Genomic DNA, 19,786 nt, shown 5'->3' on the forward strand with positions numbered 1-19,786 from the left:
GAAAGAAAGCAGGCAAGGAGCAGAGAGAGAGAGAGAGAGAGAGAGAATCCCAAGCAGGCTGTCTGCTCCTAGCACAGAGATCAATGTAGGGCTCCATCTCACAAACCTGTGAGATCATGACCTGAGCTGAAATCAATAGTCAGATACTGAACTGACTGAGCCACCTAGGCGCCCCAATAGTGTAATCTTTTATATTTAGGTCTTTAATCTAGAATTTTCCCTTAAATGCAGTATTTGCTAAGGATCCATGAGGCATGTGACCAAAGCATTCCAGATTTGCAGCTTCTTAATTCTGTTACTAATAGGGCAAGAGATTCTTAGATCCAATTTTTCCTCTAAAATTTTTAGAGAAAGACTCTGATTGACTAGCTTGAGTCAAATGCCCATTATTATGGCCCAATTAGTAAGATGCCTTACCAAGTGCTAGGTAGACAAAACAATAGTCAATTATAGAAGTGGTAAGATAAGGAGTGCTTGGGTGGTTCAGTCAGTTAAGCATCCAACTTTGGTTCAGATCATGATCTCATGGTTCATGTGTTTGAGCTCACCTCAGGCTCTCTGCCATCAGCACAGAGCCTGCTTTGGATCCTCTCTCCCTCTTTCTGACCCTCCCCTAATTGCTCTCTCTCTCTGTCTCTCAAAAAAAAAAAAAAAAAGAAGTGATAAGATAAATATACCTATTAATTAGAACTTAAAGTTAAAAGTTATTTAGGCTTCAGATATAGGAACAGTTGCACCCTATTTGAGGAATCAGATAATTCTTCATGACAGAAATGACATTTTCAATGGACTAAGTATGGGTAAGATTTAGACACATAAGAAATTATATGTGTAGTGACTTTTAAGTAGAAAAAAACAATAAAAATCCAAGGGAAGGAAATTAGGACTGTGTCCTAATTGGATGAATGTGCCATATTTGGACCATTGGACACAAAAAAGTATTTGTAGAGGACAAATTGCCCAATGGCAATTACCCCAACTCTTCACCTTGCTAACAGAACCCCGATTTGGGATGACAATGAATCTTGATTGATCTAAGTTTCTTGTGGCAATTCAGTCCCCTTTTGCCTGATACTTTCCTAGACTCCCCTGAACAAGAGGTAGCCATATGACTCAGTTCTGGACAACAAAATGCCAGTGAACATCTCCTGGGTTCTTCTCTGTCTATTCACTTCTATTTGGCACTATACCAGGCATCTTGTGTCCAAATGGGAAAGGACAAGAAAATTACAGTTGCCAACCCAGAGTCCTGACATCATCAAAACCAGGTTCAGCTTCATGGGCCCAGTCACACAGGCCTCAGCACTTAGAGCAAACTTATACTTAGTTTAGTACTCTGCTGTCATTGTCCTAAAATTAGGAATAATTTTTAAGAAGAGACCATGCATTACCATTTTGCACTGGGCCTCATAAATTATGTAGCAAATCCCAATTGGAGTGACAATGTTAATTCTGGAATCTCTTACTTCCAAAATTCTTGTTAACAGTAAGTATCTTGTGGACTAGCGCACTGTTGTTGGGTTTTCTGTTACTTGCAGCTAAACACATTTTGATACAATATATAAATTTGAAGCAAGATTTACCTATAACAATGTTTCCAATAAAATCACTGGATTCTCTGGTGTGCCTGGCTGGCTCAGTCTATACAGAGCCTTTCTTTTTTTTTTTTTTTTTTTTTTTTTTTAATTTTTTTTTTTCAACGTTTTTTATTTATTTTTGGGACAGAGAGAGACAGAGCATGAACGGGGAGGGGCAGAGAGAGAGGGAGACACAGAATCAGAAACAGGCTCCAGGCTCCGAGCCATCAGCCCAGAGCTTGACGCGGGGCTCGAACTCACAGACCGCGAGATCGTGACCTGGCTGAAGTCGGACGCTTAACCGACTGCGCCACCCAGGCGCCCCTATACAGAGCCTTTCTTTACCTTGGGGGTCATGAGTATAAGTCCCATGTTGGATGCACAGTTTACTTAAAAAAATTTTTTTTAATAGAAATCACTGGATTCTCACTTCAGAAAGATAAAGACTGAAGTTATGGAAAGAGCATGAATTTTGTGATCAGGCAGCTCGTACAACCTGAGCATTTTGCTTTAAGCCTCTGAACTTCAGTTTCCTTTTTCTTAAAATGGGAACAGTTGACTCTAGTCAGAGTTGCAGGATTAAATGAGTTAAAGTGTGAAGCACACAGCTTCATATCTAATATTTAATAGATCTTCCAGTAATGTTTGTTACATTTGTTCTCAGTTCTATACCTTACAATAAGCCCACCTGATAAAAGCATTAGAATTCCATGCAGATCAAAGTCCTTGCTTGGGAAAATTGCCTTCAGATCTCAGTAATAATAAAAACAACAACAACAACAACAACAACAGCAACAATAACAAACATTTCAGAGGCTAACAAGTAGATAACATTGTTTAACTTGAAGAATTAAAAGAATCTGAAGAATGAAATACAATTTTTACTTATTAAGAATTACCATTTTGGTATAGACATTGGCAAAAATGGGCTTTATCCCATTCATTTTCTCCTGTTATAAATAATATTTGTTTGGAGAGGGATCCATCATTTATTTATTTTGCTCACTGCTCTCATTTTGGGCAGTGCTTGGCAAGGCAGCTTCATCTCTGCTCTTTGCGCCTCAGCTGGGGTGGCTCGACTGGGGCCTGGAGGAGTTGCTTTTCAACATGGCTCATTCACATGTGCTGACTCTCAACTCAGATTTCTGTTGTAGATAGAGGCTGGGGGCCTAGATTCTTCTCCAGATGGGCATTTCCACAGACTGCTTAGGATTTCTCACAGCCTAGGACTAGACTGTAAGAGCAAGCATTCCAGAACGGCAGAAACGTGTGTTGCTTTTTATGACCTAGCTTTAGAAGTCACATAACATCCACCTGGAAATGATAAGCTGTGCTTATGTGAGAAAATATAGCCTCGCCTCTCAATGAGATAGTGGCAAAGTCACAGTTTAAGAAGAATGTGTGAAATGGGAGATATTCCATTTTTGGCAAATACTATCTGCCACAGAATAGTAATGATTCGGGCCAGGACATGAAGTGGTTGGCAAGCCCATCATGTACTTTACATTTAACTCAGGCTGAAATTGGAAGAATCTGCCTGGGGGTGGGGGGTGGAATTGATGCAGTGATTCAGAAGTCCTTTTATTTTACATAAAATGAAGGTGGGTGGGGTGCTTCAGTGATAGGAAAGAGTCTGGCTTCAGGAGATTGGTTGGCATTTTCCTCAAACATCACTATGTGGGTATTAGTAACTCGGCCAGATTCCAAATCCAGTGATAACATTCTGTTTCTTTGAATTCTCCATGATCCCCATGGGACATAGCATTCTTTCTGTTTCCTGTCCTTGTCTATTGTATGATGGCAGCTACACTACTTACTGAGTCACTGCCACTCTATTCACCAAAGAAAGATGTATTTAGGCTTATAGTTTAATATTTTCACAGAGGAATTCTGAAGAAATCAAGATTTTAACCTTGTTTATTCAACAGTACACTAAGTGTTCAATATGCATTATCTCATTTAATTTTCAGAACTTCTCTGAGAACTAGGCACTATTATCACTGCTATTTCATAGTTAAGGAAGTGCATTTTAGAGAAGTGAGGTAATTGGCAAGGTTAGGGAGTATCAGAATAGCAACTCAAACCAAGTCTGATTCCGGTGCCTCTTAACTCTACCCTCCTTTTATGTTTAAATAAATATTTTTATTCATTTAACACATTTGTTAGGCCCTATGGTGACTTAGCATTTTTACAGGCATGATAATTCACCTGTGAACAAAGCAGGTAAAGTGTGTTCTGTCATGGAACCTACTTCTAGTGGGAAGAGAATAACATGCCAGTTGAGATGTTGAGATGACATTAAATGAGAGTGAAGTCTGATGATGACTTGGTGAAGACATGGCTAAGTTTGGGGGCAAACTGAGCAATTCTGGTTGGGAATAGCAAATACAAAGGTCCAAAGGTGGGAAGGATTTGGGGGAATCCAACAGGAAATTGGTACAAGATGTAGGGAACAAGGCCACAGAGGTCAGATTATGCAAGCTTTATAAGCAGGGTAAAGATTTTGGACTTTATCTTAAGTGATAGGAGAAGTCCTTCAGAGATTTAAAGAAGATAAGTGATTTGGGGCACCTAGCTGGCTCAGTCGGAAGAGCCTGTGTCTCTTGATCTTGGGACCATGAGCTCGAGTCCTATGTTGGTTGTAGAGATTACTTAAGTGAATAAACTTAAAAAAAGAAGATAAATGATCTGTTCTGGGCAAAAACATCACTCCAGTTGTGTGGAGAACAGACTGTAGGGGAATAAGTGCAGATGAAGAGGACTGGTTTGGAACTGATAGATGGTGGTTTAGTGAAGCTATAGAAAAGATAACAGATTTGGGAAATGTGTTTACAGAGAATCTGTAGACAATCCAAATTTCCAAATTATAGCGCTTGACCATAGTTTGAATAATGGAGATAAAGAAAGTAACTGAGGATTGCACTTGGTTCTTGGCTTGAGTAACTGAGTAGGTGATGGTACAATTGGGGAACACAGAGGGTGGAGCAGGTTTGGAGGAAATCAGGAGGTGTCATTGATATATATGTATAATATTTAAAGCCTGGAAGTGGATGAGATCATGTAAGAATTAAGTGTATAGAAAGAGGAGAAGGAACCCCAAGACTGAATTCTGAGTACTCTAACATGGAGAGGCAAGACAGAGAAAGAATAAACAAAGAAAAATGAGGGGTGCCTGGGTGGCTCAGTTGGTTTAGTGTCCAACTCTTGATTTTGGCTCAGGTCATGCATGATCTCATGAGTTCGTGAGTTTGAGGCCCGCATTGGGCTCTGTGCTGGCAGCATGGAATCTACTTGGGATTCTCTCCCTCTCTGCCCTTTCCCTGCTTGCATGCGTGAGCACTCTCTCTCTCAAAATAAATAAACTTAAAAAAAAAAAAGAAAGGAAAAAGAAAAGGAAAGGGGAAAAGAAAAGGAAAAAGAATGGCCAATGATGGGGCGCCTGGGTGGCTCAGTCGGTTGAGCGTCTGACTTCGGCTCAGGTCATGATCTCACACTTGTGGGTTTGAGCCCCACGTTGGGCTCTGCACTGACAGCTCAGAGCCTACAGCCTGCTTCAGATTCTGTCTCTCTCTCTCTCTCTCTCTGTCTCTCTCTCTGCCCCTCCCCCGCTGGCACTCACTCTCTCTCAAAAATAAATAAATATTAAAAAAAAAAAAGAATAGCCAGTGAGGAAATCCAGGAAATTATTTATTTTAAGCTGATTTGTGTTATTCCAAAATGTGTATGTTGAAGCCCTAAACACTAGTATCTCAGAATGTGGCTGTCATTGGAGATAAGGCCTTTAAAGAGGTAATTAAGTTGAAAGGAAGCTCTTAGACTGGGCCCTAATCCAATCTGTCTGGAGTCCTTATAAGAAGAAATTGAGACCCACAGAAAGATGCCAGAGATGAACAAACATAGAGGAAGGACCGAGTGATGGCACCGCAGGAAGGAACCCGTCTGTAAGCCAAGGAGAGAGACCTCAGAAGAAACCAAACCTGCTCACACCTTGGTCTTGAACTTCTAACCTCCACAGCTGTGAGAAAATTCATTTCTGTTTTTTAAGTCTCCCAATCTATGGTATTTTATGATGGCAGGCCCAGCAAAGCAATAAGGTATTTTATTCCAGAAGCAAAGAGAAGAACATGTTTGAGAAGGAGGGAATGTTTAGCTGTCTAGGACCTTGACAAGGGTCAGGATGAGATAAGGATGAAGAAATGATCAAGAAGATATCTTGATGACTCTGAAAAGAACAGTTCTGTGGAAGCCCAAGTGGAATTGACAAAATGGGAAATGAGGAAGCTGAAATGGCCCCCATGGACCACACTTTCAAGAAGTGTTAGGAAGGTAATCTGAGAAATGGGTGTAGATGGAGGGCAATGTGAAGTCAAGGAAGACATTGTTTAAGACAGTTGTTAGTGCAGGTTTGTCTGGGCTTATTCTTCCGAGATTTAAGGAGTATGAATGAGACTGTAACAAAAATAGAGGAGCAAATTTTTTTAAAGAAAAGATTTCATTTATTTAGCTTAAGTCTCATGCTTCCATGTGAAATGTGTGGGTTCTTTCTGTTTTGCATAGAGTGCTGTATAAAATGCCAGTTAACAAATATTTTACCAGCTACAGGATCCTATAGTATACAGTAATAGTTAACATTTCTCATTCATTCATGTATTCACCTTTCATTAAATAGATATCTATTAAGATACTCCTTTGTGGAAGATACAACGTAGACATGGAGGATAGAGCAAAGAACAAAAGAAGTCCAGGCTTTCATGGGGCTTGTGTTCTAGAAGGCAGAAGCATAATAAGTAAACAAATAAGCATGTAATATGGCTGGAAGAAGTAAGTGCAATGAAAAAAATGAGGCAGAAGCTAGAGAGTGATGACAGAAATGGTATTACTATTACTATTGTTGTTATTATTATTATTTTAAGTAGGCTTCATGCCCAGTGTGGAGCCCAGTTAGGGGCTTGAATTTGTGACCTTGAGATCAAGAGCTGAGCTGAGATCAAGAGTTGGACACTTAACTACCTGAACCACCAGAAGCCCCAGAAATGGTACTCTTTTAGATGGAGTGATTCCTTGGGGAAGCCATCTGATAAGGTGACATTTGCAAATAACTAAATGAAATGAGTGAGAGGGTATAGAGAGAACTACACTCCTTCTCCTGTTGTGTGTCTCCTTTTCTCTCATGATATTGTCATGCTCACAACACTTCTGATACCAGATGTGTGGGTTTTCCACACATCAAGCAATTCTCTGCAACACTGGCTGGGTGTTCTACAGTTCAAATCATTTGTGACACTAACGTGACTTAGGCAGACCCCACAAGTTAAGGGCTCAATCCACAAAACTGCCCCTCGCTTCAAACTCTGATTATAAGTAGAAGGTCCCCAGGTTGCCCACCATTTTTGCCCAAGTTGGCTACAAAAGCAGAGGTTCCCATTACCTTTCCTTTTTGGATTCAATTATTTGCTAGAACAGCTCAAGAGAAGAAACACTTATGTTTACTAGTTTACTATCTAATAAAGGATATAATAAAGGATACTGATGAACAACCAGAAGAAGAGATACATATGAAGAGGGCCGGAAGGGTCCTGAGCATAAGAACTTATGTCCTCATGCACTTGGGGTGTGCCACCATTCCAACACATGGATGTGTTCACCAACCCAAGAGCTCTCCAAACCCCACTTTTGAGATTTTTGTGGAGGCCACATCACATAGATATGATTGATCATTAACTCAATCTTCAGCCCCTCTCCCTTTCCCAGAGAATGAGAGGTGGAATGAAAGATCTTTCTGGTGACCAGCCCCCATCCTGAAACTATTGAGAAGCCCACCAAGAATTACTTTATTAAAACAAGAGATTCTTCTATTACCCAGGAGATACCAAGTTTTCTAAATCTCTGTGTCAGGAACCAGGGTCAAAGATCAAATATTAGAACAAATGATAACTGCTAGTGCTCTCATCACTTTGGAAAATATAAGGGTTTTAGGAACTCTGGGCCAGGAACCAAGGATAGAAACCAACATATTTTTATGTTTTTTTCTTTCTTTCTCTAGTTTTATTACATTGTGTAAGCTTAAGATGTATTATGTGATAAATTTGATATACATATGTACTGTAAAATAATTCCACAATAAGGTTAGTTCACACATTCATCACCTCACAAGTTATCTTTTGTGTGATGAGAACTTAAAAAAATTTTTTTTTTAGTTTATCCACCTTGAGAGAGAGAGCACACATGGTAGGGACAGAGAGAAAGGGAGAGAGACCTCTAAGCAGGCTCTGTGCTGACACAGAGATCATGACCTGAGCCGAAAGCAAGAGTCAGATGCTTTACTGACTAAGCCACCCAGGTGTCTCTGTGTGATAAGAACTTTTAAGATATGTTCTCTTAGCAACTTTCAAGTATACAACATGGTATTAACTAGAATCAGCATGCTGTACATTACACCTCTAGAACTTATTCATCTTGTAACTGGAAGTTTGTACCCTTTGAGCACCCTCAGCCATCCTTGTCCCTTCCCCTCTCTACCACCAATCCACTCTGTTTCCATAAGTTTAGGGTTTTTTTTTTTAATTCCATGTATAAATCAGATGATACAGTATTTGTCTTTCTCTGACTTTTTTCATTTAGTATAATGACCTCAAGGTCCATTTGTGTTGTCACAAATGTTAGGATTTCCTTCTTTTTTTTGTGGCTGAATGATATTCCATTTTATTTGTACAGTTCACCCTTGAACAACATGGGGTTGAACTGCCTGGCTTCACTTATACTTGGGCTTTTTTTTTTTAAGACTTGAGAGTAAAAGCCACAAGGCATTTACTTACAACTGCCTACCTCAGTCCCCATGGGACCAAACCGAGGGTGACTGGCACAGAGGACAGGCTTGCTGTTCTCTGAGTATATGGGGAGGCCACAGAGGCTGTCAACAGCCCCTGGTTTATTCCGTATCTTGACTGTTGTAAATAATGCTGCAATGAGCATAGGGGTGGGGAGGGGGAGTATGTCTTCTCAAGTTTGTGTTGTTGCTTCCTTTGGATATATACCCAGAAATGAAATTGCTGGATCATACGGTAATTCTATTTACTCTGAGTAAGAAGGAAAGCCATTGAAGTATTTTGAGTGGAAGAGTGACATTACCCATGTAAGTTTTAAAAGGATCTTACTAGCTTCTGTGTTCAAACTAACGGGGGCAAGGATGTCATAAAAGGAGATTAGTTAGAAGCCTATTTCAATAACCTGGATGAGAGGTGATAGTGACCTGAGCTGGAAATAGAAGTGTTGGACAGAAGTAGTTGGATTCTAGATAACTTCTGAAGGTATAACTCAAAGATTTGCTGATGAATTGGGTATGGGCTGTGAGCGAGAGGAGTCAAGAATTTTTCTTTAACTTTATAAAAATTTCAGGGTGATTTTTGTTTTAATCATAAATATTACTCTTAGTTGTTGAGTGGGTTATTCAGCTATTAGAACCAAAGCGATTTAGTCAAACTTATTACATATGTGTTAGCACAATCCATGTCACTTGGTTTTCTACTGCTGAGCTCCTGAAATAATGTTTGCATTTACTGTTTATAAAGCCAAAGGGTTTTTTTTTTAATTAACAAGCCCAAGGATTCACTAAGGAATATATTGTTTGCTCTACAAAATGTACTGAGTTATTAGCATTTGAGAAAAATGTCCAAATCAGTCTAGGCAAAGGTGTTAAACTAAATTTATTTATTTATTAAATTCATTTTTCATATTGCTGCTATTAAGTTGGTCTCTTTTTCTTTTCCTTTTTAAAAAAATATTTATTTATTTTGGGGAAAGTGCAAGTGGGCAAGGGGCTGAGAGAAGGGAACAAAGGATCCCAGGTGGGCTCTGCACTGACAGGCTGACAGCAGTGAGCCCAATGTGAGGCTCGAACTCATGAACTGCAAGATCATGATCCGAGCCAAAGTCAGACGTTCAACCAACTGAGCCACCCAGCTGCCTCAAAGTTGAACTTTTATGGGGCAAAGACAGATTTTCACATCTTTTCCATTTTTTCTTACAAATGAATCCTGAAAGGATTAAATATAGCTGCTTTGAAAACTTAAATTTGAGCAAATTCTGAGTGAAAATTTCTGTTATATATATATGTATCATATATAATCAATCTCTTTTTTAAAGATATTAGCAGATTAGTGGTGTTTGGCTGGCTCAGTTGGTAGAGCATACGGCTCTTGATCTCATAGTAAGTTCAAGCCCCATGTTGGGCATAGAGCCTACTTTAAAAAGAAAGAAAAAAGCAAAAAAGCATTATAGTACAATGTGAGCTACATAGGTTATTAAACTTTATATGCCCCAAGTTTTAAATATTTAATATTTTAGATAGACATCTACAAAAAATGTGTTAGACACACCTTTGCTTTTACGGAAGATTGGTATACATAATTCAACACTTTCTTGCTGTCTCAGGGTCTGTATTATTAACACCTATTATTAGTGTATGTATTATTATATATTATGGTTATGTCGTGCTCAAGGCCTCCTGATACACATGAATTAGTCTTTTTGCTTCCTGATTATTGTCCCTCTGGCAGAGACTGCTAGTTGCCTACCAAATCTATTATCTCCCTCTTTGTTATGAACAGAATTCCAAATTTTAGCTGCTCAAACTTCTTTTAAGAGTTAGAGATATATTTTTAAATTTTTTTATTTATTTATTTTGAGAGAGAGAGAGAGAATAAGAGAGAGAGCAGGGGAGGGGCAGAGAGAGATAATCCCAAGCAGGCTCTGCACTGACAGCACAGAGCCCCATGTGGGGTGCTCTCACAAACCATGAGATCATGGCCTGAACCAAAGTTAAGAGTCAGATGCTTAACTGGCTGAGCCACACAGGTCCCCCCAGATAAAAGATTTTATTTCTCAACTTTCCTTATATGTAGATCTGAACAGGTGACTTCCAACCAATAAGATTTAAGTAGGAGTGTTGTATGGAATTTCTGGAAATCTCTTTAATATGAAAAATGTATTCTGCTTTTCTTCTACCTACTTACTATTGGATTTATTAGTGTCTGTCTTGGACCCTGAGGGGATCTTGAGATTAGAAACCATGAACTAAAGATAGCAAAGTGGGAAAATTGGAGCTTGGGTCCCTTAGTGAGAACTGAGAAATGTCTTCTTCATATATCTTACCTACTCTTCCAGTGATGTAATCTTAATTTAGTCTTTATTTCCAGAATCACATTCTTTTTTGGTATTGTTTTATTATCTCATTTTGCTGATTAATGTAAGCTTTGGATTCTTACATAGCACAATGTAATATAGTCAAGAAGCTATCCGTAGATTATATTTAAAAAAAAAAAAAGCAAGATATTTATAGCCAAAAATAAAGGAACATTTCTTTTAACCAAAATTCTTCCTGAAATTCTTGTAGTTTGAAAGGTTGGCCTATTAGCAATTATGGTTGACAAAGATAATTAGCTGTTTGGTTAAAATGACAACTGGAGGGGTGCTTGGCTGGCTCAGTCAGTAGAGCATGCAACACTTGATCTCAGGGTTGTAAGTTTGAGCCCCATGTTGGGTGTAGAGATTACTTAAAAAAATAAAATCTTAAAAAAAATTCCAACAATTGGAAAGAACAGCAACAAAGTAGGAACTGTGAAACATTGATTTAGAAAGGCAGTTGGGAGTGGGCATTAGGAGGAAGTGGTTGCAAATGGTAATTGAGAAAAACATTTGGGAGTAGGTGGTTCATGAGACAAGGTGCTATCTGAAGAAAGTGAACTGACAAATGAGTTATTTTGGGTAGGGTATCATAGCAATTTTAACATTATATTAAATACTTTTCTCATCAAAAACCAAAGCCAAGCATATCCCTTGCTGAGACTTTGGATGGCTGTATATAACTATTCTCTTCTATGAAAATATAATTGTAGGAAGTTACCCAAGCAGAGACATATAATCCATATGTATACATTCGTATGTTACAGGGTACAGAAGCCATTGTGGGGAGGAACATGGTATTTTTTTTTTTTTTAAAGGCATTGTCATGAAGGCAGAAAAACTACCTCTCCCTCTAGTGTGAGATTTGGTAACTAAGATAAAACTAATAAGTAGAATTTAGAATCCTGTACAACCCCTAATGGAGGAAATAGGAAGCAGTGTTTATTTTTTTTATTAAAAATTTTTTTTCTAATATTTGTTTATTTTTTGAGAGACAGAGACAGAGCATGAGTGGGTGGAAGGGCCAAGAGAGAGGGAGTCACAGATTCAGAAGCAGGCTCCAGGCTCCCAGCTGTCAGCACAGAGCCTGATGCAGGGCTTGAACTCAAGAACCATGAGATCATGACCTGAGCCAAAGCAGGATGCTTAACTGACTGAGCCACCCAGGCGCCCCAGAAAGTAATGTTTAGAATCTATTACTAAGTTCACCTTTAAGTACAGTTAGATAGGTCAGAGCCACAAAGGTGAATAAACCTGACACAACCTGTAGGTAAGATTTTAATTTTTTAAAAGTATCATTTTTATTTATATTTTATTTGTTTATTTAAATATACTAATGATAGTTATAACTAAATATGGAGGGGCGCCCAGCTGGCTCAGTCGGGAGTGCATTTGACTCTTGATCACAGGGTTGTGTGTTCAAGCCTCACATTGGGTTTAGAGATTACTAAAAAAAAAAAACCAAATAAATAAATTAAAAAAAAGGGAAAATAATCACATTTGCTAGTTTTTCCTATAAAATTTGTGGAAAAGTTCAAAAGTATAATGCCTAACAGGAACATCTTATAACTAGTATCTTCTACATAATTATATTAATTATTTTGGAAAGCAATTTGGTAACTTTTATTAAAAGCCAAAAAATATTTTTTTCAATTATCTCATTTTGAGAATATATACAAAGGAATTAATTACAAAATATGGAAGGAATGTACACAAAACTTTGTAAACACAAAGCTTGAAGTAACCCAAATGTCCAATATTATTTGCTCATTCATTTATTCATTAAGCAATTGTTTCTAAGTGCCAACTATGTTCCAAGCACTAGGCATAAAACAGGGAATAAAAGAAAGTTCCTTCCCTCATAGAACTTATATTTCAGAGGAGGAGATAGAAAATAAATAAACAAGCATTGTACATACAGATACAGATATAGATGTATATCTACATATACATGTATGTATATGTATATCTACATATACATCTATATCTGTATATCTATATATATATCTATATATATATAGTATGTCAAATGAAGAAAAATGAAACAAGTAGGGGGGGGCAGGGAGGACATGGAAAGATGGCTTTTCTTTTGTTTGTTTGTTTTTTGTTTTATTGCCCCAGCATGTAGAGAGATAGCTGTTCTGCATAGGGAATCAGGGAGGCTTCAGGGATGGTTACAGCTGAGACCTGAAGGAAGTAAGAAAACAACCCTTGAAGCCATCTGGCAGAAGATGTGCCCATGAGAAGGAGCAAGTCTTGAGGCAAGAGCATGCTTGGCATGGTTGAGAAACAGCAAGGAACTCAGTACAACTGGCACAGAATGAACTAGAAGGAGAATAGCAGATAAAGTCAAAGAGTCAGAGGGAACTAAATCGTGTAGGAATTAAAGGCCGTTATAAGAATTTGGATTTTACTGTGAGCAAGGTAGAAAGCCACTGGAGTGCTTTGAGCATGAAGGTGAAATAATGTGATCTAGCTTTTAAAAGGATGGGGGGAGGGGTGGGGAGTGCTCCTGGGTGGCTCAGTTGGTTAAGCATCTGACTCTTGATGTCAGCTCAGGTCTTGATCTTGGGGTCCAGAGTTCAAGCCCCAAGCCTACTTAAAAAAATAAATAGTTTCAGAATTACTATTCCATTGATGCCACTAACAATAAATCTAAGTAACTTTCAAATATTTTTGTAGTTATTAGACTATATATTATTTTTAATTTCTTTAAATGTTTATTTTTGAGAGAAAGCACAAGCAGGGGAGGGGCAGAGAGAGAGGGAAACACAAAATCTGAAGCAGGCTCCAGGTTCCATACTGTCAGCACAGAGCCCCATGCGGGGCTCAAACTCACAAGCTATGAGATCATACCTGAGCCAAAGTCAGATGCTTAACAGACTGAGCCACCCAGGTGCTCAACTATATATCATTAAGGGTATATAGTCAGCATGCTATGTTCAGAAGTAACTTGAATGAAATTTTTGTCGATATGGTTATGTATCTGAGTAGGTGAATTCCTCTGCTAAAACTTGCATATAGTGAGAAGACGCTGTCAGCAACAGCCAAGGAAGTCAAAGGTCTTGATCCATCCAGGGATAAGGTGAACAGGCAGGCTCCAGTAAATCTTCACTTTGCAGTCATGTGATGAGGTAGCAGTTATAGACATCAAGGCCAATGGTCTTGGTAGAAAGACACAGGATGCAACAGGAAATGCTCCTTATATTCATATTCTGTTTGCATCTGGCTTAGGTCCCACAATGTAGTTCCACAGCCTTGCCTTCCAAAGCCATTGCTGTAGGAGATATACTTGTGTTTGTCCTCACTGAGCTTGCAGTAGGTCTGAATATGCTTCTTTGCAGGAAATATATGAGCTACCTGTAACCCTTGACCATCCCATAATCTAATGGTTTTATCTTCAGAAGGCTGTATGGTTTTGGGGGGACCCAGAACAGGTCTGTGACCAGGTCCCTGGGGTGGAAGCTTTCTTTGAACACTGTCCAGTCCCAACATCCCACAGAAGCAGGGTGTTGTCCTGAGAGCCAGTGCACAGGTGTGACGAGTCTAGACTCACAACCAATCCAGTGAGCACCATAGCGTGATGGCAAGAGAACCACTGCCTTGGTTGTAGGGCACCATCCAAGCCCTACATCATGACCATCCTGTCATGGCTGTCAGGCTGAAGACCTGGCTTGGTTTGTTAATACAGGCTGTCTTAATGATTCCTCCTTAATGTCCTTAGAACCACATTTCTAGTTTTCCAGTTATAGGCCACAACTGTCTTATCTTTCCTGCAGAGACATACAGGTATGAATTCAGAGCAGCAACAACAGAGACAGACAGTATCCATGTGAGCTGGGCTATACTCCCAACAAGTTTTAGTTTGAATTCTCTCTTCTACAATTCCATCGACCCTGCTGTATTTATAAGCGCTGTGTTTGGGTTTGCTTTGCAGCTTCCCCATCACTGCATGAAACCCACACAAAGCCTTCTGAGGAGGAGCTTGCTTTGGGTGGCGCCTGAGCAGCAGCATTCCTTGTGGCTGGAAGTTGTGTTCCTCCCAAACGAATAGCATTTTCTTGGGAGGCTGCCATTCAATGCTTTGTAATGTTTATCCTTTGGAAAATAGTTCAGGCAGCCACTTCCTAATCTCTGTAATTACAGCGGGCTGGCCAGGCTGGGAGCTGAGACCGGTTGGGGGCGGGGTGGAGGGGTCCACAGCCACCACACTCCACAGCCTCACAGGCCTCCGCCCCTAGCAACGAGGCTCGTCGCTAAGACATGAGGTGTTTTGCTAAGAGTTTTTATCATAAATGGGTACTGGATTTTATCAAATATTATTTTATTTGTGAATCTTTGATATAACTTTTTAATATCTTAATGTAGTAAATTAATTGATTTTCTAATATTAAATCACATTTGTACACTTGGGTAGGCCCAACCGAATTATAATACACTGTCTTTTAAATATATTGTTGCATTTGGTTTACTTAATATTTTTGCACCTTTAGTCATGAGTATTATTACTCTGTAACAACATTATTATACTGTCCTTGTCTGACTTTGGTATTAATGTTTTATTAACTTCAGTAAATGAGTCGGATTGGGGGCATTTTCTAACTCTATTTTTTATAAATTCTCCAGAAGAGTTGAAAATAAGTTTAAAATTATTTGTTCCTTAAATATTTTGTAGACCTGATTTGTAAAGCCTTCTGGACTTTTTTTTTTAATACAAGAGTTTTTAATATTTAATACCAAGAAAATTTCTTTGTTATAGAAACATTTGGGCCTACTATTTCTTCTTCGATCAGTTTTGGGAAGTTATAAACTATATTTTTCTAGATATCTCCACATGTTCACTAATTTCTTTGATCACTATACTCCTTTCAGAACTTTTTCTAGGATTTGTTCTCTTTTTAAAAAAATGTTTATTTATTTTGAGAGAGAGAGAGTGAGTGCATGTGCATGAACAGGGGAGGGGCGGGGGGGGGGGGGGAGAGGGGGAATCCCAAGCATGCTCCACGCTGTTAGCACAGAACCTGACTTGAGGCTCTATCCCACCAACTGGAAGATCATGACCTGAGCTGAAATCAAGAGTTGAACCCCCAACAGACTGAGTCACCAGGCGCCCCTAGGATTATTTTTTTTCTGAAATATCATTTACATTTTCCTTTAATGAAGATCAATTAGTAATAAACCCTGGGCTTTTGTTTATTTGAAATGTCTCTGTTTTGTCCTTGGTCTTATAAAATAGCGTTACTGGGTACACAATTCCAAGATGTCTCTCCTCACTTGAAGATATTATTCTGTCTTCTGGCTTCCCTTTTGTGTTAACAAGTCTGCTGTCACTTTAATTACTGTGCCTTTGTAAGTAAGCTGATCTTTTATTTGTCTGATGTTATGAGTTGAATTGTATCACTCAAAAAGATATGCTAAAGCCTTAAGCCCCAGTACCTAAGAATGGGACCTTATTTTGAAATAAGGCAATTGTGGATAATTAGTTAAGATAAGGTTATATTGGAGAAGTCATTAATCCAATATGACTGGTGTCCTGTTAGGAGAGGAAAAGAGACACACACATATGAAGAGATATCGTATGATAATGGGGGCAGAGATTGAAGTGCTGCAGTTACAAGCTAAGGACGGACAAGGTTTGCTACAGATCATCAGAAACTAGGAAGAGGCAAGGAAGGCTTTTCCCCACCAGTTCAGAGGAAGCATGACTGCAGACACCTGGATTTTGGACTTCTAGACTCCAGAACTATGAGACAATAAATTTCTCATATATTAAGCCACCCACTCTGTGGCACTGTGTTACAGCAGCCCTAGGAAAATAATGCAACTGATTTTACAATATGTTGTCCAAAAAAAAAAAAAAAAGTGTTGTCTTTTATGTTGTCAGTTTCAGTCAATATTCTAGGCTGGATTTCTTCTTACTTAGTATTTTTAGTGACCTCTAATGTGTGGATTTATGTCTTTTATACATATGGAAAGTCCTCACCCATTACATGCATATAGGCTCACCTCCATTCTCTCAATTCTCTTTTGGGGACTTTAGGCAGATTTAAATTAGGAAACTGCCTTCATGTCCTTAGCCTGCCACATTTTCATTCCCTTGTGTTTTTGTGATGCTTTCTAGGTAGAGGTTTGTGGCAGAGAGTGATAGTTGTTGCTCACTAGCCCTTTTCTCCTTATTTCAGTAATAGAACTTCTTAAATTTGATGGGTCCATGACCATCCACAATAAAGGCTATATTTCCAGTTTGTCCTTGAGCAAAGAATGACCATGTAGTGAGCTTTTGCCATGGAAATAAGCAGAAGTGGTGTGCACAAGTTTTAGAAAAAAAATTTTTAAAGGTAAGGTCAAGAGGCGCTTGGGTGGCTCAGTCAGTCGGTTGAGCGTCTGACTTCGGCTCCGCTCAGGTCATAATCTCCCAGTCTGTGAGTTTGAGCCACCCCCCCCCCGCCCCCCCGCCCCGCCATTGGGCTCTGTGCTGATAGCTCAGAGCCTGGAGCCTGCTACGGATTGTGTGTCTCCCTCTCTCTCTGCCCCTACCCCACTCATGCTCGCTGTCTCTCTGTCAAAAATAAATAAACATTAAAAAATAAATAAATAAAATAAAGGTAAGGCCATGTCTTTTTCCTTCTCTCTTGTCTTCCCCCATTCTACTCCATGAGAAGAGTATACTTTTCCCACAATTATTTTGGATCTGGTCGTGCGATTTACTTTTGCTTTGGTTAATATAATGTGAGCAGGCAGGACATATGACACATCTGAGTGCAGCCTTCAGAGGTTTTTGTTTTTGTTTTAATATTTATTTATTTTTGAGAGAAAGAGACAGAGTACAAGCGGGGGAGGGGCAGAGAGGGAGACAGTATCTGAAGCAAGCTCCAGGCACCCCTTCAAGGAATTTTTGTGGCTCAGCCTCTTGTGTTCTGCCTTCCATCATGAGGAAAATATAACGCAGGTGACTAGTGTTCCTTATGTCCCAATCCTTGAATGGGAGACATGTGAGACTGACTGAATTTGACTTGCACTTAGATCAGGGACACAGCAGCTGAACTGCCCTTCCCTCCAGCTGTCAATTTCCGACTAGGTGAGAAATAAATATTTGTTATTCATAAGGCACTGAGTATTTGAGGACAATTCTTTTGTTTTCTTGCAAGCCAGCAATTTATTGAAATTATGTTTTTTAATGATTTATTTCCCACTGTTCAGCTATTATGAATAATGCTATTACACTCATATACAAATTTTCATGTTTTCTGTGGACGTTTTAAACTCTCAGGTATATACCTAGGAGTGGAATTGCTGGGTCTTATCATAACTCTATGTTTAACTTTTCAAGGAAGTGCCAGAATGTTTTACAAAGTGACTATGGCATTTTGTGTTCCCGCCAGGAGGGTATGAGGGTTCTGATTTCTCTGCATCCTAACACTTGTTAATATAAGTCTTAAAAAAAATTATTATAGCCATCCTAGTGGGTGCGAAGTGATATCTCATTATGATTTTAATTTGCATTGCCCTTATGACTAATGATGTTGAGTGTCTTTTCATGTGATTTTTGGCTATTTATGTATCTTCTTTGGAGAAATATCTATTCATAATTTGGACCCATTTTTTAATGGGGTTGTATTTTTATTGTTGAATTTTAAGAGTTATTTATATATTCTGGCTATAATATCAGATATATGGTTTGCAAAATTTTTTCCCATTCTGTGTGTTGTCTTTTCACTTTTCTGACAGTGTCTGAGTTAGTCTATTAGGGCTGCCATATCAAAATCCCATAGACTGGATATGACCTCACTTAACCTTTATCATCTCTTAAAAGGCCCTGTCTCTGGGGGTGCCTGGGTGGCTCAGAAGGTTAAGTGTCGGACTCTTGATTTTGGCTCAGGTCATGATCTCGTGGTTCCCCGAGTTCGGGCCCCCACACTGTACCCCGCATTGGGCCCTGCATCTGGCTCTGTGGTATCAGCGTGGGGTCCACTGCAGATCCTCTGTCCCTCTCTCTGTCTGCCTCTCCCCCAAGCTCTCTCTCTCTCAAAAATTAACATTAAAAAAGAAAATAAATAAAAGGCCCTGTCTCCAAATACAGCCACGTTGTGGGGTAAGGTTTCCACATATAACTAATTAGGAGAACACAGTTCAGTCCAAACAATCTGCCTTCTGGGTATACCCTTCTCACATGCAAAATACATTCACCCCCAATCCCAAATTCTTAACTCTTTCAGAACCAAATCTATGTCCAAAGCCTTATCTAAATATCATCTAAATCAGGTATGGATGAGACTTGAAATATGATTCATGCTGAGGCAAAATTCCTCTTCCAGCTGTGAGCCTGTGAGACAAATTATGTGCTTCCAAGACAGAAAGGTGAGATAGGCAGATCATGACCTGAGCCAAAGTCGGATGCTCCACAAAGCCTGGAGCCTGCTTCAGATTCTGTGTCTCTCTCTCTCTCTGCCCTTCCCCCGCTCATGCTCTGTCTCTGTCTCTCAAAGTAAATAAACATTAAAATTTTTTTTTAATTTTTTAAATAAATTAAAATTTAATGTTTATTTATTTTTGAGAGACAGACAGAATGCAGGTGGGGGGAGGGGGCAGAGACAGAGGCCGAGGCTCCAGGCTTCAAGCCCAATGAGGGGCTCAAACCCATGAACCATGAGATTGTGACCTGAGCCAAAGTCAGGCGCTTAACCGACTGAACAACCCAGGTGTCCTTAGACAACCCCATTTTAAAAGAAAGATATCAGAAAGAAGAAAGGGGGTGGGTCCAAAGGAAGTCCAAAACTTAGCAAGGCAAATTTCATTAGATTTTAAGGCTCAAAGTAGTCTTTTTTGGCTCAGTGGTTTGCCCTTTGGGCTTAAGGGGGTAGCAGCATTATCCTCTTGGTCCTGGGCAGCAGTTTTGTTCCTGAGAGATTGGTTGGTAGCAGCCTGACCTACTGAAGCCAAGGATACAGCCTTGCCCCCCCAGACCTGTATCCTCTGAGTTCATGGTAGGAGTGATACAGCCCTGCTGATCTCTGAATAGCTTTTGGTGT

The 19,786-nt window shown here is 39.3% G+C and overlaps 1 pseudogene; it reads right to left on the bottom strand.

Moving 5' to 3' along the window:
* Positions 1-13,685: 13,685 nt before the first annotated feature.
* Positions 13,686-14,772, bottom strand: LOC131483901 (WD repeat-containing protein 31-like; annotated as a pseudogene).
* Between the last annotated feature and the right edge of the window lie 5,014 nt (positions 14,773-19,786).

This window comes from Neofelis nebulosa, chromosome 8 (genome assembly GCF_028018385.1).
Source record: "Neofelis nebulosa isolate mNeoNeb1 chromosome 8, mNeoNeb1.pri, whole genome shotgun sequence".
Classification (NCBI taxonomy): Eukaryota; Metazoa; Chordata; class Mammalia; order Carnivora; family Felidae; genus Neofelis; species Neofelis nebulosa.